At 43.9% G+C, this 25,903-nt stretch overlaps 1 protein-coding gene across 18 annotated transcripts in view; it reads right to left on the bottom strand.

Annotated features, from left to right (window-relative positions):
* The window catches only part of KALRN (kalirin RhoGEF kinase), a 616,794-nt gene that overhangs the window by 87,359 nt on the left and 503,532 nt on the right, over positions 1-25,903 (bottom strand). The gene's annotated exons all lie outside the window — the stretch shown is intronic.

The raw sequence follows: 25,903 nt of genomic DNA, 5'->3' as shown, positions 1-25,903 counted from the left end.
ATAAAGATTAAAATTAAAAAAAAAAAAGATATCATGAACACAGGGAGGTCTTAATCACGACTCACGGCACCTGAAGTTTCAAGGCTGGGGAGGGCGTCTTCTTCTGGCTTCATCTCCCTGCAGGCCACCCTCCCAAGCTCCATGCCTGGCCGGGAAGCCAAATTTTCCTGGTAAAATAGGGCCACGCCTGAGTCCAAGATCTATCCACATCAGAGTTTTCTCATAGGCCTTCAAATAAGCCCTCAGGTAGGTTAAATGTAAGCTCTCTAAGACAGTTTACTCTATTACCTTACATGGTAACATTCTCCGCTTTTCGCACTGTGTGAACATAAACCAGTTCAGCTCCAGTAATACACACAAAGCCTCAAAATAACATTATACACATTACTGCATATAACTGCATTCTCCCTCAGAGAATGACCAAGGCTCTCTTGCAGTTTTTCTCTCCTGTAGGCAGAGTCTTCGTTCACAAAGATTTCTGAAAGGATATTTTTCTTTCCATTCCTGCTGTCACTGCCCTAATTCGGAGCTTTTAAATCCACTTGCTCTAACTACGTAACAACCTCCAAATTGGTCTCTTTGCAGCTAGTCCTTTTCTCTTCCCCATTTGCTATATCTCTGTTACCAGAACAATCCTATTGCTATGTGCAAGTCACTGTTTAAAACTTGATCAACAAAATCTAACTTGTCAGCTTGCCATTTAAACTGCTCCATGATCAAGCCGGAGCTCACCTTTCCAGCCGCATGAGCGTCCATTCTTTGATAACCCAAAGTTCTCAAGCTGTGGTTCCCACACCAGCAATGTAAGCATCGTCTGGGCACTTGTGAGAGATGCAGAGTCTTAGGTCCTGCTCCAGGGCTACCAGATGAGAAACTATGGGGGTGGCCCAGCACTCTGTTCTAACAAGCCCTCCAAGTAATTGGAGATGTATGCTAAAGTTTGGAAACCACTATTCTATATGAACCATCCACTTTAGTCTAATTATTCAGTTGACTGCACCACCCATATTGTGATTCCCATCACTCAAACCATTCTGCAGCCTCTCTGCTTATCTAAAGCCTGCCTAGGGCTTCTAAGAAGACTAAGCCCATCATCTTCTCCTATTTCTCTGGGAGCACATCTTGTGCCATTCATTTGGCACTGATAAATGCTTGTTTATGTACTTTACTTCCCTAACTCTAAGGGAAGTCCTTGAGGACAGAGACGTCCCCCATCTTTGTATCCCAGCACAAGCTCTTCAGTCATAGAGGAGCTCATTAAATGGCTGGTGATGAATAGCTAAGCACAAATCAAGAGAAATCACTGGCATCTATTTTTAGGTCCAGAGACCTCTAAGAAAAAGTCAATGTCGTTGAGGCTGTCATCTCTTAAACTCAGCAAAGTGACTATCAGTATAGGCTAGGGCTTCCTGTCCCTTAAGATGTTCTAAGTGTTGCCCAGTCAATTAAGATGGGTTAAAGGAAGTGACCTGTTTCTTTTCTGCAGGACTTCTAGGAACCTTTAATATGCTAATTAACATGCTCTGGTAGATGACGACTCTCCAAAGTGAGTATTTACCAAATTCTATTAATATGCTGCAGAAAGCAGTATGGTTAACATCGATCTTGGCTATTACTCCATCTCAGTCTGGAACACAAAAGGTGAATCAGACTCCTGAGGATGGTATCCTGACACAGGGTTGACAGTCAAACTCAAAACTTTTTATGAACACCAAAGTAGGAGGTAAGTTGCTGTCCAGGTCAGTTATTTTTGGCTATGTGCTATCACATTAGAGTACCGGGGAGCCAGTAGGGAGCCTGACCTGGATTTAACTCATAATGTGCCGTTCAGTAGTAATCTTAACCAGAGGTAACCATGCCAGCCTTGATTACAGAGGCAGAGGGAAAGAGTTAAGCTGGGTGCCACTGGAACATTTAAGACTGTGATTAAGTGCTACTTAACTGAAAATGTCACAATGGAAACTCTCCGAGGGAAGGGAACACAAGGGAAGAAGAAAGGGAGGAAACTGCTTATCTGGAGGAAGAAACAGGTGACTGGTGGTCAATGACTTCTGTTTTCGGCCTTTTTTTTTTTTTAAGGAATCTACATTTTTTGGTGTGTGAGGTAGGAAAGAAAGTGTAAGATTTAGTGTCTCCAGGACTTAATGTAGTTTGAGACCCTACAGTCTTAGCCTGGCCCTGTTTCTCCCGAGGACCTGTGCTGAGTGAGTTTTCCTCTAGGTCCTTGCTACCTGGCTTGGAAAAAAGCAGCAGAGAAACAAGACTGCATTCGGTCTGGGCCTCCCAACCAAGCCCAGGCTCTCTCCTTCTGCTTTCCCCGCTCTGTGTTCTTCCTGCAGCGGTGGCCTTGTGGTCCTCCCTGGCCTCTTTGGACGCAGAGCACAGATTGACACTGAGGGCACACGTGGCCGGGAAAATCCACCGTCTGGGTTTTTCCCATCCCCATCAACCTGGCGATACATTCATGAGTATGATGCCACTGGCATAAATTCTTAATAATTTTTTATTTCGACATAATTTCAGATCTAGAGAAAAGCTGCAAGATTTGTACAAAGAATTCTTACATCTCCTTCACCCAGATTTCCCAAATATGAACATTTTACCACTTGCTTTTCCTTTTCTCTGTCTCTTTCTAAACTGAGAATAAGTTAAAAAGAAGATACCCCTTTACCCCTAAATAGTTCGGTGTATGTTCCCTAAAAACAAAGGTGTTCTCTTACATAACCACAGCATAACTAGCAAAATCAGGAATTTAATTGCCAATCACTCCTGTAATATCCTTTATAGAAAAAGGCCACGTCTTTCATGACTTGGACATCTTTTATCAGTACAGTATAAATACAAGACAGTTATTTTGTAGAATATTTCCTCAGTTTGGGTTTGCTGGATGTTTCCTTAATATTAGATTAAGAATGTGCATTTTTGGCAAGAATACCCCTGAACATGATGTGCTGTATCAGGAGGCACATAATAACAATTTGATCCAGTTTTAGTGATGTTAACGTTGATCCCCTGGTCATGGTGGTATCTGTTATGGGCAAATTTTCTGATCCATCAAGTTAAACTGCATATATGCTTAGTCCTGGTGTTTTAAAATTCTGCTACAAATCAACTGTAAATGATGTTTGAACCTAATCATGTGTAAAACACCCAATTCCACTCATGAAATGATTTCCTGATCATAAATATGATAGAATAATTTTCCATTACCTTGAAAACAGATTGAACAATGTATAGTGAAAACAGTGATTATGCTAAAGGCTAGAATTAGATTTTGTCAAATTTTGGTAGGTTGTGCTTTATTTGACTTGCTATTTAAAGTTGATTGTCTCCATCAACAGATGACTGGATGAAGAAGTTGTGGTTTATTTATACAATGGAATACTACTCAGCCATTAAAAGAATAAAATAATGACATTTGCAGCAACATGGATTGACCTGGAAATCATCCTTTTTTTTTTTTTTAACATTTTTTATTGATTTATAATCATTTTACAATGTTGTGTCAAATTCCAGTGTTCAGCACAATTTTTCAGTCATTCATGGACATATACACACTCATTGTCACATTTTTTCTCTGTGAGTTATCATAACATTTTGTGTATATTTCCCTGTGCTATACTGGAAATCGTCATTCTAAGTGAAGTAAGCCAGAAAGAGAAAGAAAAGTACTATATTATATCACTCACATGTGGAACCTAAAAAAAGAAAAAAAAAAAAAAAAAAGGAGGACACTAATGAACTCACCTACAAAACAGAAACAGACTCACAGACATAGTGAACAACCTCATGGTTACCAGGGGAAAGGGCTGGGAAGGAGTAAATTTGGAAGTTTGAGATTTATAAATATTAGCCATTATATATAAAAATAGATTTAAAAACCCAACAAATTTCTTCTGTATAGCACAGGGAACTATATTCAATAACTTATAATAACCTTTAATGAAAAACAATATGAAAACGAATGTATGTATGTATATGCATGACTGGGACATTACGCTGTACACCAGAAACTGATACATTGTAACTGACTGTACTTCAATTAAAAAAAAAAAGAATAAAATTGATTTTAGCCTGTGGGTTTCCAAAATCAGTAAAGTTGAAGTTTCTGTGTAAAAGTTGCTAAATGGGGATTCTGAAAGCTAACCCGGGGTCAGGCTTGTATACAATTCAGGACGTCCTCCTATAGATTTTGAAATTGTCACTGAAAATGGTATTGGAGGTTTTGGGGGAGGCATAAAATTCTGACCAGCTCTGTTAATTACTCACAATATTTTACTAATAAATACAGAAATATCATCATGACAAAGAATGATGCTTGCTTTAGTCTTGAGTATGAAAGCTGACCAGCTGAAAAGGCCAGATGAAAAAATGGAAACATGATTCTAAGATACTGGTAGACAGTGAGGCATTTCCTGTCTCACAAGTCTGATTTAAGAGAGTTAAATGTGGGAGAAATGGCAAGTAGGTGATGAGAGAATAATTAGTGAGAACCTCAGCTGGCCCCTAGAACACAGGAAGGGCTGGGTAGAGAGACTGGGTTGGGATGATACTGAGGGGACCCTGGAAGGGTCCCTTTCTAAAAACACTGTGTAAGTTACTTGCATAATTGCAACCAGACACTCCCGTTAGCAAGCATTCCCTGCCTTTGGGACAGGTGAGACAAGCTGACTCCTTGTCCTCCAGCCATGAGCTGGTTCTAGAGACTTACCAGTAGTATTCCAACTTCTCTTCAGCCAAGAAAAACATCCAAAGTGCCCACTGGGCTGCTAGAGAACTGTGCACTAAGTCACACAGGGCAGGGGGTCGAAGCTCAGGTGTCCTCAGGGATTAACAAGGAAGTAAACATGAGAAGAGTCTGGATACTGGACAATCAGGAGTGGCATGGAATGGCCAAATGGAGAGTGCAGGTCTGCTAAAGACATTCATATTCATGTTTTAAGACAGAATCCAAACACTCTGCTGCCAAATGCTATACACCTGGGACCAGAGGCCCGAGGGCTGCTAGTCTGCCATGCCTGCCCAACAGTGACAAGGCCATCTCCTCATTACTAAAGCAGAGCCCTCCGTGACATGATCGGCAAAGACTGGGGTGAGATATCACCCAGCGCCACAGAAACCCTGGAGACATCCTTTGCAAGAAAAACACACAATTAGTATTGTGTATATTGGAATCACTATTTCCACAAGAACACCTCTTTCCTAGAAGACTGCCTAGACCCTGCCACATTAGACGGCTCTTTTATTCCTTAAGTGCTGGGTCCTGTAGGATCCATTTATATCTGAAGATACTGTATTATTATTCATTCACTCAACAAATGTCTACTGAATGCTGTCCACATGCTCAGTGCTATTCCCGATGCTGGGCTCCAGCAGTGAGGGAGACAAAGTCCCTGACATCAGGAAGTTGACATTCTAGTTGAGGTGGAAGTGGGGTCAGATAATAAACTAATAAATGAGTTAGAAAAATTTCCAAAGCAGTTGATCAGCATGTAGAGAATTAAACTGGCTACTGAGCTAGAGATGGTCTGTATAACTTCTTCAGAGTGAGCAGCTGGTGATAGTCTCTGAGAAGTAAGCCGAGACCTGAATGATAAGAGGGAACCAGCTGTGGGAAGATAGGAGGAAGGCCTCATGCCAAGGGCACAGCCTGTGCAGAACTCCTAAGGCAGAAAGGAGTTTGGGATGCTCAGGTTATCTGGGGGAAGTTCCTGAGGTTGGAGCATGGTTGGTGGGTGGACAGATGCAAAATGAAGTTGGAAAGGTGGGCAGTGGCTAGATTCCGAGGCTTGCAGGCCATGGCAGAGAGTTGGAACTTTATCCTAAATCCAAATGGGAAATCACTGGAGGGATTGATGATAAGACATGATTTACTTTAATTGATAATCTTTCACTTCTGATTGGTCCATGTTGTATTGTCGGATAAATTTATTATGGATTAGAATCACCTTTCCACTAAGAATCAACTTTTCTTCAAAAAGATTTGGGGAGAAGTATCTTACCAAATATGGATAAATGGGGAATATCAAGATATTCAAATCTGGTTTCTGGACAAAACACTCCATATTCAGCTCACACACCTAAGGCACCCCACCCCTTCCTGCTATCAGCTTGTGACGCCTAACTGATCTCTGTTCTATTCTTCCTGCCATGGTCTAGGGCATGTTGATGCACACTTAGGTGATGTTATCAATGGCTCCTACCTCTAAAGTTACTGATCTCCCTGCCTAGAAAGTTCTTCCCCAGATCCCACATGGTTCATTCCCTCTCTGCCTTCAGGTCTTACTGAAATGCTACTTTCCCAGTTTTTCCTGCACTCTATTTAAAAGTGCAGCATCCCACCCTTCCACACGGACACTCTCTATTCCCTTTCTCTTTTACTTTCCCTGCAGCACTTACTGCCATCTAACCATGTCTCTTAGTGTTCTGTATTCTGATGCTGTGGTATCTGGAGTCCTGCTGACCCTGGAGAAAAAGCCCCTCTCAGGGCCAGCTGATTCCTAGAGGTGGCAAACAACTTGCTTCCGCTTGTGCCTTTCATATGCAAACCTATCAAGCCAGAGTCTATACTGCCAACCAACTTCTTTATCAGGCTCTCATTTCGGGCCACTATCTACTTGCCCTAATCATCCCAGGGTCAGGAAACCAGCCCACTGGGGATGGCCCCTGAGCTCCAGAGCCTGCTGAAATTATCCAAACTAGTTCATCCTAAACGTGATTACCCTGACTCACCTCTTAAAGGCTTTAGGCCCCGAGTTCCTTCACCCTCCCTGCAACCACCCTCAGTGTTTCCACCTGTGGCCCTGTGGGATGCGCTTCCTTCCTCATGGGAACTATGAGTAATAGAAGATCTTTTCAGTGGTAATCACTCCTGACCTGTTGGCCTCACTGAACCTCAAAATTTTCTATGAATACACTGCATTAAAAAACACCTACTATAGAACTAATTATCTGTCTCTCTTACTCCCCTCACTCGACTATCAGCTCCATGACAGCAGGGAATTTTTCTCCGCTTTTGTTCACCGTTGTGCTTCCACCATCTAGAAGAGTGGCTGACACAGAGAATTACAACCCTCAATAAACTCTCATTCGTTGAAAAAAGATTTCACAGGAAGTGCTCAATAAATATGTTCTAAATAGTAAATGAATGAAAAGGAAGCCAAGGTGCCTGTCTGTGTAAGCACAGTTAAATACAGGAGTCAAGTGGTGGAGTGAGATGACCTCGGGATCTGACCTTGGGACCTGACCTTGGGCTCTACCTCTTAACCTTTCTGAGCCTTGGTTTCCTGTCTGTAAAATGGGGACAACCAATACCTACCTCTGAGAACATAATACTTAAATAGTGAAAGGTTATTATGTAACAGTAACTTGTTATATGATTGTTAAATGACAATCAACAGCATTGTGTTGTCATACAGCAATGCCCCAGGGGCCTAAGGCCTGGGAGACAGGCCAGCCCCATCCTGAGATCCTGAGCCGTCAGACTGCGGTGCTGTGAGTCAGCTGGTGTATGAGCTCTCTCGCTTTCTCTCACAGGACAGCAGCAAAGGGAGAACACACTTCCTTCTGAGCAGCTCCAGTCCCCTCATTGCCTTCTATAAAACCTGCTGCTCCTCACCAGTCGCAGATGCAGGAGCGGATCCCGGCAGGTGCAGGCCCACACACACTCACAGACACACATGACAAGTGTGCATGCGTGAGGGGCACGGCACACGTAGGCCTTCCACGAACTCAAGGTGGAGACCCCAGAACAACCAGACTCACATCACGAGAGGACTTATCTGGTTTATAAATTTTCCACCCGTTTCTCTCTTCAAAGTTATGAACTATATCGTGACTTCAACAAATAAAAATGCTTAGATGAACAAGAAGACTTAAAAAGTCAAGCTTTCAAAAGTAACTTTTAGTCATTGTAGGAAAAAATAGAAGAAAAATGAAACGTTTCTGTAATCTACCCACCATAACGCCACCTTTCACTTTAGAAAGTTTACCCCCCCTCTTTGTGCATGTGTTAGACCAGGGTATTTGCTGAATGAATGAACCGAAACTTGAGCCCAGATGACCCTTCTTCAGCTCACAGTCCCTCTGGGTAAGTCTCAGGATTCCAGGCAGCCTGAATGCTGCTTGGGCCCCTTTCACGGCACCCTACGGTCCTAGGCCAGGCCCCAGGCCCCCCACTCCCTCAGAGAGGGAAAGTGCAGTACAGTGAAAAGAGCCCTTGGCCACGCCAAGAATCCCAGGGGGAGGGTCCTAGCTTTACTGCTAACTTGCTTCACGGTCTCAGACAAATCCCCATCTTACCAATCTGTCAAATGGGAGAACAACTCTACATCCTCTTTACCAGCCCTTTCACCTTTAAAACTCAGGGATACAGAAGACTGAAGTCTGCGTTCTAAGCTGACTTTCAGGTGCCATGATTTCGGGGGGGGCAACATTTCATGTTCTGCACTTTGATCGTGATTCTCAGGCAGGCCCACAGCAGAGAAGGCAGTTCCCAGAAGTCAGAGTGGGAACCAGAGCTGAGGAAAAGCAAGACCGTAAGGTTGTTAATCACCACGAGAGAAGGTGAGAGGCCAGGCAGGATGCTGCAGGGCTTCTGCAGACTCCCGCGAACAAGCCCTTGGACCCGAATCAGCTGCCTTCCACTTGCCACTCGCACTGGGCATACAGGGCCGGGGCTCAGCCTCCAGGTTCCTGCTCATCATGGCCCTTGAAAATCCTGCCATCTATTCTTGGGCCTTAAACTGTGTGAATTTATAACATTTAAAAGTAGCATGAGAGATTATGAATTTGTAAAACTGGGGAAATGCTTAGTCAATATTTAGTGAAAGAAGCAGAATACAATGTTGAGTTTAAAAACTGAACCAGCTCTGATCTATATATAGTACCTATAGAAAAAAAAAAAGGTAAGAATCCAAAGTGTGTCTAGGATTACAGGAGATGTTTTCCTTAATTTTTCCTATGTTCTCCAAATTATGTTATAAATACATACTATTTTAAAAGTCCATCACACATAAACACATGCTTCTGAAATGTCAAATAATACCTTAGAGGACTATAGGGTAAAACGTCCTCCAGCCCTAAGTCCTTCCCAGCTATTCCTCCCAAACCCAACTCCATCTCCTGCCTGGAGGTAACCGTAGCTGTTTCACATGTTAACTCTCAGATACACACACGTGTATACAGTTTGTTCTTACCCAAAGCAGTTCACGCTATAGATTTGACTGTTTTAATTTTTTTAATTTAATAAGTGGGAGATCTCCCCAGCTCTGTGTTTTCATTTTTGTTTGTTTTAGACGATTGCCTAGAATTCCACACTAAAACTGTACCACAACCAATCCCCTACAGGAAATCATGCTACTGTCCATCTTCTTGTTAGCTATTAACAAAAACTGCCACTTGACAAAAACTGCCTGGGACAAATAGAGAACTTTTCAGGGTGTACTTCCAGAAGTATGTCAAAAGACACACACATGTTCAGTTTTTATAAGATTCTGCAGAATGGCCCTCCAGAAAGACTGTATCAATTTATATTTCCACCAGTGTGTGACTGTTTCTCCATCCCCTTACCAATAATTCTGCTCATCTGAAGGGTTAAAAATTATCTTATTTTTATTTGTATTTCTCTGATTACTACTGATATTATCTTTTCAAAAGTTTATTGGTTTGTTTTTGAAAGTCCTACTTTGTTTTAACTTGTGCCCACTTTCCTATTGCATTGTTGCCTTTTTTCTCACTGATTTATAAAAATCCTTTATGCATTCTGGGTATCCATCTTTTGTCTGTTAGGTAGGTTGCAAGTATTTTCTCCCACTCTATCATTTGTCTTAACTTCTTTTATAGTGCCTATTACATTTGCCTGAAATCCATCTGGAATTTTTATGTATAATGGTATTTGAGGACATAATTTACCTCATTCCAATGTCAGATGAGAATAAAAAAAAAAAATCATCCAGAATCCTTCCATGTAGCAGTTTCTGGTAAACTACCTTCCAGCCTTTTACAAGTTAATAAATCACTCTCTTTCACACATATATTTACCTTTTGAGGGGTATAATTAAAAATTTTTTATTGTGCTAAAATATATATATCCTAAAATGTACCATTTTAAACACTTGAGTGTACAACAATGTGCTACTATCACACCACTACATTTACATCTTATACGCTGTTCCTTACTGAGAACGTACAATGTGCTCATCATTTTACTTCCATTCTCGTGTGACGTTTGCAACACTGCATGTGTGTGGTGCTGTTGTGATGCCCATTTTACCGATGAGGAGAATGTGGCAGGTTGCAGAGCTGGTAAATGACAGAGCCAGTGTTCAGGCAGGTATGCATGACTCTAAAATCTATCTATACAGTTTTCAGCCTTATTAGGACAGAGGACCACCGTAGAGATGGGGTGAAAGAATCTTAATGCACCTATTATCCACACAAAGATGAATTTAAAAATTTCTAGTTCAAATTTCAAGTTAGGAAAATCTGAACTATTTTTAACCCAATAGAATGGAAACTGCACAGTACTCATTCTCTTTATTTAGTGGGATAATTTAAGGATCATAAAAATATTTATAGGGCTTTCATGAGCTCATCTGCAGCCTTCATCTCCCAAACCTATTTTCTACCATTAAGCGCCTCACCTTTCCATTCTACAATCACAAGGTTATGCAGAAACAACTTCTGTGGTTCGGGATGAGCAATACAGTCCAACAGAGGCACCAGGAGCGGCTCTTGTCAGAGCCTGGTTAGTGACCCCATGCCTCGACTCTGTGGAGAACACACTGTTCAAATCAGAGAGCAAGCCTGACAAATGGGAAAGCAATTTTGACAATTTTTTTTCCTTCATTTTTTTTGTGTTTGCCACCCACATGCCACCTGGATCCCAGTCCAGAGCACACCACCCAGAATCACACGTGTGAGCCAATGCTGTCCATTTCGTTTATCCTGGTGATGGTTCTGAGAAAGACCTGCTCAAAGAGGACCACCAGGCTCCATCTGAGAGCAGGTGTCCCTAGCTTGGTATGATGTATTATTCCAGGAGGTGGGGGAGAGTGGGCTGGGGGCGATTTGTAGATGGAAACAGATTAAAAACACCTTCATTCTCCTCCTTTTACTCTCATCAAGTTCAAAGTCAAAATGAGGCAACTTTAAAATGAAAGAACCCGACAGACTTGCAGAAGGGAACACTGACTTTCTCTGAGACAGATTCCCAAAGCCAGGACGTACATTTTTAATATTCATGTTGAGGAACAAAGAGAAGGGATACTACATTTCCAAAACTGGCTGGGTCCATCCCACAGGTCAGACACAGCTGGGCCTGGAGGTGGCTCTCCTCTGGGGAAGTGGATCCCGGCACAGTGGCATGGCCTATGGGCAGAGGCAGGGACAGGAAGGAGGAAGGGCTGATGGCCATCGCAAGGAGAGTTAAACTTGCTGTTCCTTGAGCCAACAGGTGGGCCCCTGAGGTGACTCTAACACTCTCACTAGGAGAGGTCCGTGAATCCTAAGGAAGAGCTCAGGAGTTTCAGCACAAGGGTGCAGGGACATGAATCACGGTCAATCACGGGCTGCCCAGCTACCAGGAGCAGGCAGGTGGAACTCACGGCTCCGTGAGGGCTGTGACGACCAGAAACAGCCTCCCCGGGAGAGTCAATTCTATTTTAAGAGACAAACAAGTGTGACTGTGGTTAAAGATAATCAGTCAGATGTTGGCAAAAGTAGACAAACATTTCTAGGCCCCTGCTATTTAGGGTATAAAAGTCTGTGTGTGTGTTTGCCAGGCGATGCTTATGCTAAGAGCTTTGGCGGCACAGGGTTTATATATGCAAATAAAAGTAATAGCCCCTCAAGAAAAAGCTGCTTCTGGAACTGCTAATCTACCCCATCTTTTCAGAGACACAAAATGGAACTGTTCCAAATTCCATTATAGTAATAAAAAATACAGAACCTGACACAGGGATCGGACCCTCGCTGGGCAGCAGGGTAAGTGGAGAGAGAGCAGAATACTGAGAAGAAACCAGAACTCAACTCATTAACCAGCTGCTCTTGAGAAAATCCCTTAATCTGTCTGAGCCTCAGTCTTCTCAGATGTGAAATGTGTCGACTGACTCCCCAGGAAAGAACAAAGGGGATTCTGAAGTACCACCGGGTAAATCATTTCCATCCAGGACCCTACGCCCTTCCCCCTGCTCTTTCCCTTGCCCAGCTTCTTAGATGAATATGCCTAGTGACCCTTCAAGTCAGGCCTCCCCTGCACACAACTTCCTCACTCCTCTAGCCGAGCAGGCCATGCGTCCTCTGAGCACATACAACAGAAGAGGCAGAGGGACTTCAGTTGTCCTTAAACTCACCACGATTTCTCATTAGATCAGGAGGCCTACAGTCAACAGAAAGGATGCCTGCTGGCTGCCTCCCCAGCACCCAATTCTTTCCTTCCCCTTCATAAGAGCACCCCAGGATTCCCAGCTTTGCGGAGTGAAACTCTGTCCCAGCTCAATCTCCAGCCCCACCTCCACCCCAGGGGTGGGTCCTAAAATAGCCGGAATGTTTTATTCCTTGGGCCATTGGGATCGAAAGTCAAGGATGGTCACATGGCCTGACACAGAGAGGCCCAAAGAGAGTCAATTTTGGAGACTTTTGACTTCCTCCTTCTCACCAAAAATGAAGGCATGAGAGTTTCACTATGGGAAAAAGTCATTAACCCTAACCAATAATACATTTATCCAAAATGTTAAGCCTCTTTGTTTTTGTCTAAAAGTGATAAACATGGTTCCTGAATACAAGAAGCTCTGACTGGTGGCTGATGAGAGAATAGAAATTTCTGAGCCTTAAATGGAAGATCAGATATTTACCAGAGCACAGCAGATAATTATAGTCATTAAAGGAAAACATCCAAGATGATCAACTTCGGACATGAATACAGGGTAACGGCACAAACTAAACTAATAAAGAGATATAAAGGTCTTCAGTAGTGACCTGCCGAGGAACTGCTCAGGAACCCAACACACTGGCCTCTGGGTGCAGGGAAGAGACCTTTCATCTCTTTAAGAAAAAGTGTCCCCCTAAATTAGCCCTAGTCCTGGCAACCTGTTTTGAACAGGGATCAAAAATTGGGCAAAAGGCCAGCAATTAGAGGCCTAATCAGTTACAAGTTTGTTTTCCTGGAAAACTGAAAAATAACCAATAATCCTCCATCTAACTGAATGGTCCACCTAAAACTACTGCCCTACACGACAGAGAAGTATCTGATAATGAGAAAAAATAGTATTGTTCATAAGCTAGCATTTACTGAGTGCATTCGATGTGCCAGCACGCCAAGACTATACTAGGTGATACACACACATTCCCATAAACACCTGGGTTTTCTCAGGTGTGCGGATGGAGACCTTAGCATAAAAAAGCTAAGTAACTAGACTAACGTAACTTAGTAAACGCTAATGCCAGGGCGGGGACTCACTCTGAACCTCGCTAATCCATGTTTTTCCCTTAGAGATCTGAGCTACAGAATTGCCCTCAAAACCTTCTCGTCTACTTACAGAAAATGACAGATGAGCACAAGAGAGCAAAATGGCCCATGTTTCCTTTGTAGCCAAGTCCCCGTTGTGAGACTAACCTGGGCACTGTCAGACTGTGCTGGAACCCCAGCTCCGGCAGCTCTGTGATCTGGTTCTCCTCTCAACTGCAACTAGGGCATTGCGGAAAGACACATGCACTCAACGTGCCTCTCCAAATCTGTCTCTGTTTGTTAGAGATCAAGCAGAAAAATAAGGCTGTCCGATCTGAGTCATAATCCGATATCACTCTAAAAATGTCACAAATGTATGTACGAATTTTATGGGGCAGTATGCTAATCATGACTATAAATACACACTGGCGGTATGCTTAAATTATAATGAGTGATATTTTACAAACTAAACCTATTTCAATGCTTTACATTTACACATGTTTAGTATAAACAAATTGGCAAGGCTATTCCACCAACAGAATTACAGACACTGCCTCTGGCCTGTCTCAGGGATACATACACACTGATACAGAAAAAGCTGAATCCCAGACATCCAAACAACGGCTTAAATCTATACAATACAGTGTGCAGCTTGTATCCCATAAATGTGGGATTGGTGACTTTTGAATAAGAGGCAAGAGTGAACACATAATTGTGGCACTTACCTTGGCAGGAAGTCATAGTAATTACAAATCCAGGTGAGTTACGTCACTGATAATTTATAGTGGGAGGAAACCGAGAGGGTGGAGAATTTGGCTGACTTTTTCTCCCGGGGACCCAGCCAGGCTAGGATAAACGCCAATAGTCACTTGGGATCACTATACTTCTCCCCACCCTGAAGTTCCCCAAGGGCTGACCTGGCCTTTGGGGAGCCTTGCCTACCTACTCTTCTAACTCCTACACACACAGGTGTGTGCCTGAGAACCCAAGAACAGGCCAGCTCTGATTATGCTCTTGCAGCCCTCGCTGGCGTGTGCTACCAGAAGGTCACAGTTAAATTTAGACCTGACCCCCTCACTGGGCAGGAGCCGGGAAACTGGCTGTTTGAGGAGATCCACAGACACTCTGGGAGAGCTGGCTGACTACACTCCAAATGGAAGCACTATTTGGTGGTCAGGACATAAGTTAAATTGGGAAGTGGGGTATAATTTCCAAACCAAAGCACAAAGAAACAGGGACTTAAAAATTAGAAAGGCTGAAAAAAACCTCAGAAGGTTACTGAGGTCTTCTGCTTTCACACAGAATCCAAGCAAATCTCTGTTTTTTAAATCCCTTTGTGGAGTGGGAACTGGGAAAAGTCTCAGAGGCCACTGAGTACAATAGCCCTCATGTTGTAGAGTCAAGGTTACAACGTTGCCGAGTCACCCAGACTCAGCTGAAGCCAGTCACCACCTATGATTGGGGGCGTATCCCTGCAGGAGGCAGCAGCTGTGGGCGGCAGCGCCTCAGAGCAGAAACTAGAACGTGGCGGGGAGACAAAAATGAGTAATAGTGGATGGGAATGTGGCCCTTTCACCTGGATTCCAGTGTAAAAATATGTAGGAATATGACAGCTCTCTGGGACTCAGGTCATGCATTAGGAAGAGAGGGCCTCAGCCATGAGCCTTTGTGGACACAGCAGAACTTCCTCAGGTGCTTGTGGACCAAAGAATGGAGGCCCAGGAGCACTGGAAGCAAGCCAGCTTCAGGCAAGGTACCAGAAACGTGAACTTCATAAAGCTGTCTGGCTTTATGCTTCTTTTACTCTACTTTCTTGTGTTCTTCCATGATGTGTAAGCAAAACCTTTTGGAAAGACTCTTTAAATGTGGTCTGGAATGCAAACGATACCCATTTGGGGACCAGGAGAATGGCAGGAACAAGACTTTTGGTACTTAATCAGCTCCTCAGACAAGGTCCCTATTGCCCCAGTGTAAATTCTACCTCTTCCCCACCCCCTCCAAGAGATAGTCTCATAGCATCCTTTGAGGACACTTATAAAGATCTGCATATGTGTGTGTGTGTGTGTGTGAGAGAGAGAGAGAGAGAGAGAGATGTGCTGCTACCTCCTCTAAACTGTAAATTTATGAGGGCAATGCCATGTCCATCATTTTGTTCACGGGCTGTGATTTCCAATCATCCCCCAGTCCCAGAGGAGTCAGAGATGACCAGTCCAGGAGACCTTGGGTAAGGCCCCAGACTACTGCGGCAGCCACAGACCTCCCTGGGTTGTCTGGGAAGGCTTCCTGGGAACCTGATTAGACTGGAGCACACTGGCTATCCAGGCCTGGCTTCACATCAGGTCTGGAAGGTCAGAGGAAGGTCCCTGTATTGCCTGGCCTTGCTTGGAGACTTTGGGCCAGTGGGGTCGACCCTGATTTCATCAGGATCAGTAGCACCTAGTCCTCAGCTCTAGTTCTGGGAATCCAGCTATGATTTCAGAGTGGTAAAGTTCCCCCAGCATCCCTCTAGACTTTTAGAAACACTGGATGCAGGTGGCCACTGTAGGGCAGATTTACATGGGAGCAAATCTAGAGCAGGGGGCTAGGACATAGTTTCAGGAACCCGAGAGTGATTTCTGATTCCCTGGGATCCCTGGCCCCTAGATTCCTTCCAAAGAGCTGGATCTCTCGGAAGACTTGATCCAATTCTTCTACCCTCCCCATCTGCCCAAACATAAGGGCAGGATTGTTCTACATTTCTCTGTTTTCTCTCTAAAGGTATAAGCAAGTCTTTCCTCTTTTCCCAAGTACTCTTCACATGGATAAAACTGAGATCTTTATGTTCTGAGATGCTGTAAAATTCTAGTGTTCTATGAAACCATACAAATACGTGCATACAAAGCCTTCTCGAGACAAATAGGGAGATGGTTCCAATGGCCTGTAAAGGGCTGCCCTCAGCCAGTCACTCAGTGATGCTTCAGGAGGACAAAGATGGGATGAAAACTGCTGCTCAGAATGAAACAATCACTCAAATGGCATTCAGCTAAAGGACCAAATGAAACTTGCCCAAGTTCAAGCAGGAGCTGAATGTATCCACTTAGTTGTGTCTCCTCTGGACCTCAGTCCCCAGTCAGAGCAGCAGTCTCCCCCTGCCCAGCCACACAGCCCTGTTTTATCCCTCAGACCCTGGGGACATGCAGGCCAGCCACGCTTCTTATGTCATGTGAAGAGGCAGTGCTGGAGTGAAGCCAGTGAGCTGAGGGTTAGAGTTGGGAGTGCGTTGTTACTCTCTTCCTGTTCTCTGTTCTTTTCGGGGCTTCCCCTCATTATGTTCCTAAAAGCTGGCTAGTCTGAGCTCTGTGAGCAGAACTTGTGATTTCAGCCCCATTTGTTTCCTATATACTGCTCAGAAAGGAAAATGTATAACTGCTTTTCTTGAAAGTTTCAGCTGAGAAGGCTGTGGGCATCTTTAAGCATCAGACAACTGCCATCCTCCTGGAATTATGGAGGGGGCTGCGAGGACGGCCTTCAGATTGGCCCTGGAATGGGGTGAAAGGATACAGAGTTACAAACTTTCTACTCTGGCACATCAATGTATCATGGACTGTAAGTTCCAAAACAGCTTCATCCAAAGGATATATAATGCAAGACACAAATGTGAGCCACGTATATTATATAAAAAATAAAATTATATAATTTAATATAATGTTATATCATTTAAAATCTTTTAGTGGTCACAATAAAGTAAAAATGGGTGCAATGAATTTTATTACATTGTATTTCACCTAATATATCCAAAATACGGTAATTTCAGTATGTAATCAATATAAAGATTATTGATCTACTTTACATTTTTTGTACTAAATCTTTGAAATCTGGTACGTAATTTATATTTACAGTACATATCCATTTGGACTAGGCTCATTTCAAGTCCTCAATAGCCACACATGGCTAGTGGCTGCAGAATTAGCACAGATGGAGAAGGCAAGGTCTAACCTTTCCTCTGTGGTGCCCTGCATGTCCCTGCTTTGCTCATACTATATACTCAGCCCTTTAAAAACCCCTTTAGGACCCAGAGAGAACCCCACATCTCCTGAGATGTCCTCCTAGATCACCCCAGGTCACTGTGATCCTGTCAGCTTCTGCATAATTATTTTAGTTAGAAATCAGGTAGGACCTTCAAGCATTTTTCCTTTATTGTCTTCAGCAACTATATTCCTTTGTGGGGGGGGGGGTGTCATTATTTACCATTTCACACTTACGGGGTAGCTCCCAAGTTAGATTGCAAGATCCTTGGGGGCATGGAAACATCTTAAATTCTCCATGTTTGCTAGTCTAACACCTGCCACATGGTACTCAAATATTTGGGGATTGATACAAAAAAAAAGTTCAGCTCAATTTCTCATGCTATAAGGAACTGCTGAAATCATTTGAGTGTGACAGTCGGCACAGTTCCACAGAGACTTCTATATACTCATTAATGCTAATAATAATCCGACACTTACATAGCACTCACCATGTGCCAGTTCTAAGGGATTTACATACGTCAACCAATCTGAGACTTGTAAAAACCTCGCAACTAGATTCTATCATCATCTCCCTCTTCCAGATGAAGAAACAGAGGCAAAGAGTTTACGTAACTTGCACAAAGTCACACAGGTAAGTAGCAGAACTGGGATTCAAACTTGCTCTGGCTCCAGAGTCCAAGCACTTAATCATCACGATATATTGCCTCTCAGTCCAGAACAACTACAGAATAAATTTTTTACACCCCAGAGATCAGTATGGAGCCTAAGACTCTAATTGCTTTCAGCCAGGGTATTTCCTTACATAAAAAGAATTAAGTTAATTCAGAAAATGTAAACAGAAGTAAACAATAGGAGAGACATGAAATTCCTGGTCCCAGAGGAGGTTTCTCATAAATCTCCTTTAAATAAAGAACAGTTCACTCTTCCTCTCAAAGGTGTAAAACTGAGGGTAACTGGTAACAACGAAGTCTTGAGATTTGGGATGTCTTTTAATTCAGAAACTTCAAGGAATTTATCCTAAGGAAAAAGTTAAGGGTGTGTGCCAAGACTTAACTGTAAGAATGGTTATTATAATATTGCTAGCAAAATTAGAAACAACCCAAAATAGGGAGGGTGAGAATGAAAACAAGCCATATTTACACATGATGAAATGAGAACCTAGTGGTATGCTGATAAACCAGCTCTTCGCAGAAAGCATGAAACCTTGATTGGTGGTGTCGGGTGACTCCCCCGGTATCAATACTCCTACCTCTGATTGGCTGATCTCAAGCTACCACATCGTCTGCTCTCAGAATCCTTAATATTTAACAATCCCAACATAAGCCGGGCTGGCCCCAACATATCACTGAATGGATCCATGAAAACGTCATGGAAGTTGTTTAGTATGTGAAAAAAGTTTATAACACTACTGTATCATATTTCGAGAAAAAAAATACACATGGGAAAAATTAAAAGGATATATTCAAAATATTAATACGGCTCTCTCTAGGTAATGGGATTTTATGTTCATTTATCTGCATTTCCCAATGTTTTCCCAATGTTTATGTATGATTTAGCTAGGCAGAAAAAAAATAATCAAGGCTGTCTTACCCAATAACAGTAATTTTAAAATGACCTATCTTCAGAGGCATGTCTCAAAAACAGAAAAAGAAGAATCCTGGATCTGCTTGTGAGACAAGGGCACAATTAGAAGCCTTAGGAGTGAGGAAACTCCTAGTACCACACAAGCAAGAAAAGGCTGAGGGGGTGGAGCCAGCAGCTGCAGCACCGTGCACACTGGTCTCACAAGGGAGAGGGGTCAGCTGTACCCCTCCCCTACCTAAATCATACCTCCCAGAAAGCTGAGATGTAGAGAGCAGAGACACGTGAACTCCAGGACAAGAATCTGTCTGTACAGTCTGATTCTGGAAAGATCTGTATCTTAACCCAGGGCTCTTCCTCATCCCTTCCCACCAAACTTGTAGCCATTACATTAAATCAATACCAACAACGGTCAAGTTCAAGTCTTATCTACAAAGAAACACTCTGCAGCCATTAAAAATATCCTGGAAATGCAGGGGTAAACATATAAAAAAGAATATATCAAGTTGTTAAGTAGTTGTTCCTAGGTGGTTAGGATGCTACTAAATTTATGTTTTTATGGTCTTTTTGTTTGCAGAACTTTTGATTTTTCCTGAAGTGAGCATAGTTAGCTTTAAGAGTCTGAGGAAAACAAACATAAAAGTGAAGGAGTCTTAACTGGGAAGGAAGATGCCACAACCACCCTTCCTCACCTCGGGGGGCTGCAGGGCTCAGGAAGGATGTAGGTGATTCCTAATTTCTGCCCCTGCCTGGCAAGTGAAAATGAACAGGACGGTCCTCCACCACTTCTCAAAGCAGAATCCCTGAGAAGCAGGCAGCTTTAGGTTACAGCCACTTTTGCTGGAGCTAGGGGAAGGGAGGAGGAAGGCGTGGGGACGGTGGAGAGGAAAGAAGCCAAATATATGGGGGGGGGCTTGTTAAAACACAGACTGCTGGGTCCCACCCTAAAGTTTCTGAGTCAATGGGGCCAAGAACCTGCATTTCGAACACATTCTCTGGAGAAACCACACTTGGAAAAATTCAGCTCTACGTAGAGAGGAAGAGAAGGAGGCACCACACGGGTGAGAGAATGAGATCCAAAATCTGTGCAGAAGTGAGATGTTCGCAGTTCTTCTTAACAGTGAGGCTTGGTTCCCCTTTGGATGGGGAAAGGTCATATCCCTTCCTCCCTGGGGGCAACAATGGAGATGCTACTGGCTGGAGGGCAGAAATTGGCAATGTCCTCAGAATCTGTTACACTTCCAGGCACTGGAAGAAAACAAACACATGCCTACAACTAATCCTGCCCCAAGGAGAGCAGATATATGGGAACAGAGATGTTTTATGAGGTACTGTTTCAACCTAGCAGCAGAAGGGGTTTCCCTTCCTTTTAATTTGCCAGTTTCCTCACTGTGGGCTCCAGAAAAGCAAGAATGTGAAACGACCTGTTCTGTCACTCTGATCTTTTACCTCTTGGCTGCCTTGCAGGTGTAACCAGGGCTCCCCTCCTTCCAGGAACTGTAACACAGAAGGTTCTGTCAACCTCAAAGGAGGAACTCCATTAGTCACTGAATAGCCCAAGCGGGGGAGCCAAGCTACCCACATCTCCCATCTACAAGGAATAAACAAGATACTGGCCAAACCTCAGAGAAATGTCTGGAACCTTGGGGGCTGCTGCGGACAGCAGGTCATGATTTTTATCTAGGCAAAAACAGCCTGAAGAAGGCCTGCAAAGCTTTGCACATGAATGTGCAATAAAAGTGGGCTGATGTGATCAGAAAAAATGTCTCTCATTAGACTCTTAGACAAAGTCAAGAGGCAGGCCAAGAAGTGATATCTTTTTACATACCCTCTTTTACATGAGGTTCTCAGGAGCTGAACTTCAATATTAACGCAGCCATGTTCCAGTCGTCGTACCTTGTGTTTCCCCTCCAAGAAGACTAACTCGAAGACACTTAGGGTATCTTGCCAGCACCTTCTTTCAAATGATCTTCTACATAACCATAGTGATTCTAATACTAGAAGTGTTACAGGCTTTTTTATGTTTAATTGGCTTAATAAAAACGGAAGGAAATCCCTATCATACTTCTCGATCACAAGCTTTCTTTCCCCACACTGACAACTCTACACAATTGAGGCACAGCTGACAATGGTTTGAACCAAGACCATTACATTGCTTAGGAAAGTGATTTACAATATGACAACCTAGAAGGCCCACAGATATTTAGCTGGGAGTCCCCTGAAGATGGTTCAGTGTCTAGTATTACAGTAACATTAGGAGCTAACCCTTTTAAAGCACTTTATACGCCTGGGGCTATGCTAAGCCCTTTATATATGTTATTTTAACTAATCTTCACAAGAGCCCAATGAGGTCAGTGCCATTATGACCCCCATCCATTCTCCCCTGTATCCAGCGCAGGGCTGGCGGGCAGTCAGCACATAAACATTTGTCAAATGAATTAAAACACTGTGTGTTACATAAAAACCAGTGACGTTCAAAAATGGAATGGCAGGAATGTATTACATTGATTCATTTCTACCTGAAAGGGTACACTTCATGAAAAGAGACAAGAGAGAAAGGGGGAAAAGGGACCTTTGGAATTAAATTTAACCAGAGGGGCGACCATGAGCAGATATTTACTAAGAACAACGTGTAGAAGCTACCCTGGGAAAGACAGGGATGTGGCTGCGGTCTCTGCCTTCTGTGGTCCTGGGACAGAACAGGTGCTCAGATCACACCAGGCAGCTCCAGGTCCAGATGGCTCCAGGCAATGCAGTCACCCCCAGAACCACAGGTCAGTCATTCCACAGTCAATGCCCAAGTTCTGGCTTGGGTCAGCCTCTACCCTTCTCAGTTGGGTCAGCCTTGCCTTTGTCCAAAGTAAGAGAAACCCCAGACCCAGGAAGACAATCATGGAGCTGAAGAAAGAACACTAGCAAAAGGGCTCTACTTCTGACCCTGCTACTAAGTGGCCAAATCTGTATCCTCCTGTAGAAAATAAGATCTATTAAGTCATCTTCAAGGTTGCACCCAGCTCTAACTTCCCAGGATATAGCCCCTTCTGCTTGAGAAGCGCCCTCCATTCTCAAGCCCATGCTCTCTCTAGGGCCTGGAAAAGCCTGGGGTTTGGTCTGAAGGAGAGGGCAGGCCGTGCAGCCACTCACAGTCACTGAAAAGGAGTGGCCCTTCCGCAGCCTGGGGAGCATTTGTGAGGCAGAAGAGCGCAGCATCAAGATTCACGGGGAGCACGTGAAGTGGAACACCACAAACACTATGCCCCCGGGAGGGCAGCCTGCGACGCTGTCTGGGCTCGGAACCGAATTCCCCATGTTCACCCCCAACACACACTTTCATTTTGCATAAAAACACAGATATGGAGTTGGAATTCTTATCTTTTTATCTCAGGTTAGGACTTATCAACCTGTAACACACGGAACCACTGGGGTGACATGCCTACAGTGTGATCAACGATTGTCGGACCCACAGCTGTACCAGAGGAGGGATATTTGGCTTCAGTTTCCAATCTCCCCCACCCCAACCGAATCCATATACTCCTGTTTCCACTAGGCTGCATTATGACTGGCAGGCAGTACCGTTGTCCAGGTCATAACTGAAATCCCTGTTACTATGGGGAATCAGGTATGGGGAGAAAAGCATGGGATCTAGGTTGGGAACAGTATGCACGTGTGGAAATTTTCCCCAGATAAGGGCACATCCCTGGGAGGCAGAGAAGACTAAGAGATACATTGGAAAAGCATGCATGCAAAATGGTCAATTCAATTTTCATAGTGGTAAAGGTACTTCCTGGAAGATAAAGAAATAAAAGGGTATGTATGCATCAAGGTCCCAAGGCTTTTGTCCCTTGGGTGGTGAACTAAGGTCAACAAAAGTGAATGTCACAAGGGTTCCTCCTTGAGGTTACCAATACCTTTCTAAAGGAACTTGGTGTCATGGTTTCACACATTAAATTCAGTTTATAAAATGAGCTGTATTAATTCATAGGCCATTCACTTTAAGTCATAAGGTTCCTGCTTAGTGACTCTGAGAAAAGGTAGGGGAAAAAAAAGAAATTATAGATGAGAAGGACTTAGGATGCCCTGTGAATCCCCACAACCCTTACCCACACCCTGTGATGTCTGACTCACGCTGGAACCCAACTTCCCCTGCAGTGGGAAGAGCCACGGGTATGTGATCCCAGCACCTCTCCTGCTGGCGGACTCAGCCTGGGCAAGGCACCAACCCTTCCTTTACCTCTGAGATACGCAGCCTCCTGAACCAGGTACTGCCTCACAGTCTAAATGGGGAGATACCATGGCACGTGGACTCGAGATGCAAGGACAATGGTACAATAGCAAACAAGTATAAATAAATCCCATGCGCACTGTGGAGAAGCAGAGGAGAGCAGTGGTCAGGGAAGGATTCCAAGAAGTGACTTTTGTCCACATACCCAAACTTAATTACAAGTTGAAAATGAAAGGCTCTAAAACTGGCTTCCACCTACCAACGTCAGAAAACAGTCCAGGCTCCGGGATCTAAGAAGTCACCAACTCCAGCCTGCAAAACAGAACTTAGCAACCTCCAGGTGACTTGAAATCCTTTTCATCACTCGGAAACAAGGTGCCTTGAAAAATTTTAAGACCACTAAAGAAGAATCCAGAATGGACCCACTTCTTCAGGTGGAGAGGAAGTCTAAGTAGCCAGAGCCATCCTGAAACGTCCCCCAGAGCGTGACATCAATAATTCATCACTCTTCAGACACACACATGCCGTGATCTCACATTTGGCTATTTTTTACTTCCAAAAAGCCAGTTATAAATGTATTTGCTGTCTTCCTTCCTTCTCACCTATCTCTATTTCCATTCTACCCCTGTTTTTCAGTTTTTCTGCCTTTCAAGACTAATTTCAAGGTAGGGAAGGAAGATCATTTTTATTAAAACCCCTTTGCCACACCCATACACAACAGAATCAAAAACTAGATCAGAAGAACACATTAGAGTTTCCTTCCTTACCTTTCCAAATCAAAAGACAAGCTCTCTACTAACTTTGTCCACATTTTTCTCAAATGTGATCTTTAAAGGCCATACAGGTACATCCCTAAATCCTTGACTCTCCCTCTAGTGTTAACAATTACAACTGCTTGGGATTCACCAGAGCAAGTCCAGGATTACTTAGCTTTGAGGGTAAAATAACCAGAACATTCCACTGCCTCTTCGTTCCTTTTCCTCAGACTTTTAAGGGAGGTGTCCTTTAAATGCTGAGTGATTGGAAGCCAGTTGTGAGTCAAGGCCCCTTGACTTGGGAACCATAGTAGTGGGTTCTGACCCATGAGCTTCAGAGTCGTCTGTACAACCAGAGAAACTGGTTTAACTGAAAAGGGAGGCCGACCGTCCCTGGTACAGATGCCCTCCACTCCCATCAGCCTCTCAGCCTCCTCCCTAAGTTCTCTGTGTTGCAACTGGGCAAGCTTCCTCCTATGGAGTTTTGGGGCTCTGGACAGTGCACTCAAGCTCAGTACAAGACCTTATCTTCTCAGTCTGCTTCCAAATAGATGTCTTCAGGCTGGGTGGGGACTCAGAACTCCCTCAGAACTCCCTAATTCCTCTGTTAGAGCAGGCTCAAGGAGCCTCAGCAGTGCCCAACACCTCAGAGACTATCACCCTGCCCAGGGTAGCTAATTCATCTCCCATACCATCTTCCTCAGCTTTGAGCCCAAGTTTTCCATCTTTGCATGTTTTAAATCTAGGAAAGAGTAAGGAGTAAAGCGGGAGAAGGGGAGTGGCACCCACCTTTGTTACTCTCCTTTTCTCTTTTAAGCTGCTTTCAATTGCCTGGGCTGATTACCTCCCTCAATTTTCAGCTGAGGGTCGGTGGTCTTCTCCAACTTTGGCTCCAGAACACCCCCTCTCCAAGCCACAGAGCCTACAGCCACAGCTTTTCTAGTCTTGCAGGCAGGAGGCGGCCCAGCAGGCGCTCGGCAGCATAGAGGGAAGGGATGGCCAGGGCAAGTCACAAACAAAGCAAAGGCTGAGAGACCCCTGGAGAATTAAATTCTGTAAGGAAGCTGGAGCTGCCACACATCTGGACTCAAGGAGGCAGCTGCTTGGCCCTTAGATAAGCACCGCCCAAGTCCTTGCATTCTGCCTTTGGACAGGAAACGACTCCCAAGAAATCCTACTTGGAAACCCTTCACCATGAAAGCAGCCAGCCTTCGGGGCAAACCCACCCACTCAGAGTCCCTTTGGCCATTTCCTGCTTCCTCTCCCTTTTAATACCCCTTTCCTTTAGTTCCCAGCCTTGGCTTTGAATGTTTCTGAACTAGGTCTGGGTTTTTGTGAGGGTCCCTGGCCTCCTAAAATTCTTTCTCCCCTGAGTTCTGGCTTTTAGAATTAAAACCAGAATTACTACAGCTCCAGGCTGTTCTAGTTAAATGCAGAGGTTGAAGGAATCTAATGCTGGGATTATGAACCTTAATGACTTGAGGAAAGGTTCTTTAGATTTAGTTTTTGCAGCCTTACATCTGCTCAGGATGGAGAATTTGTCAGGGCTATGTGTGTGTGTGTGTGTAGGGGGGCGCACAGAGGATGGCGATCACTTGAATGAAGTTCATTCACCAGGAAGTCCAAGAGAAAATGCCATCAGGACTTTATTAGGCAAGGATGGGTACCGAGACTGGGGCATTATAAATGGGGTTGGAGGCGAGAGACTTAATAGGTTAAATTTTAAAAGGGCAAATGTCAAGTGAGAGCCTGTATTTTCACTTCTAACAACACAGAAACAATCTTCCTCCAAGCTGAGGTGTTAAAGTGACATGAACTGCGTTAGAAACATCTGCTAACTCTGTCTAGGAAGGTTCCAGTTTCCTTTTCAGGAGAGGCTACATACACATTG

This window comes from Camelus bactrianus, chromosome 1 (genome assembly GCF_048773025.1).
Source record: "Camelus bactrianus isolate YW-2024 breed Bactrian camel chromosome 1, ASM4877302v1, whole genome shotgun sequence".
Taxonomy (NCBI): domain Eukaryota; kingdom Metazoa; phylum Chordata; class Mammalia; order Artiodactyla; family Camelidae; genus Camelus; species Camelus bactrianus.
Note: the sequence above shows the minus strand (reverse complement) of the source record. Positions and strands in the feature narration are given on the sequence as shown.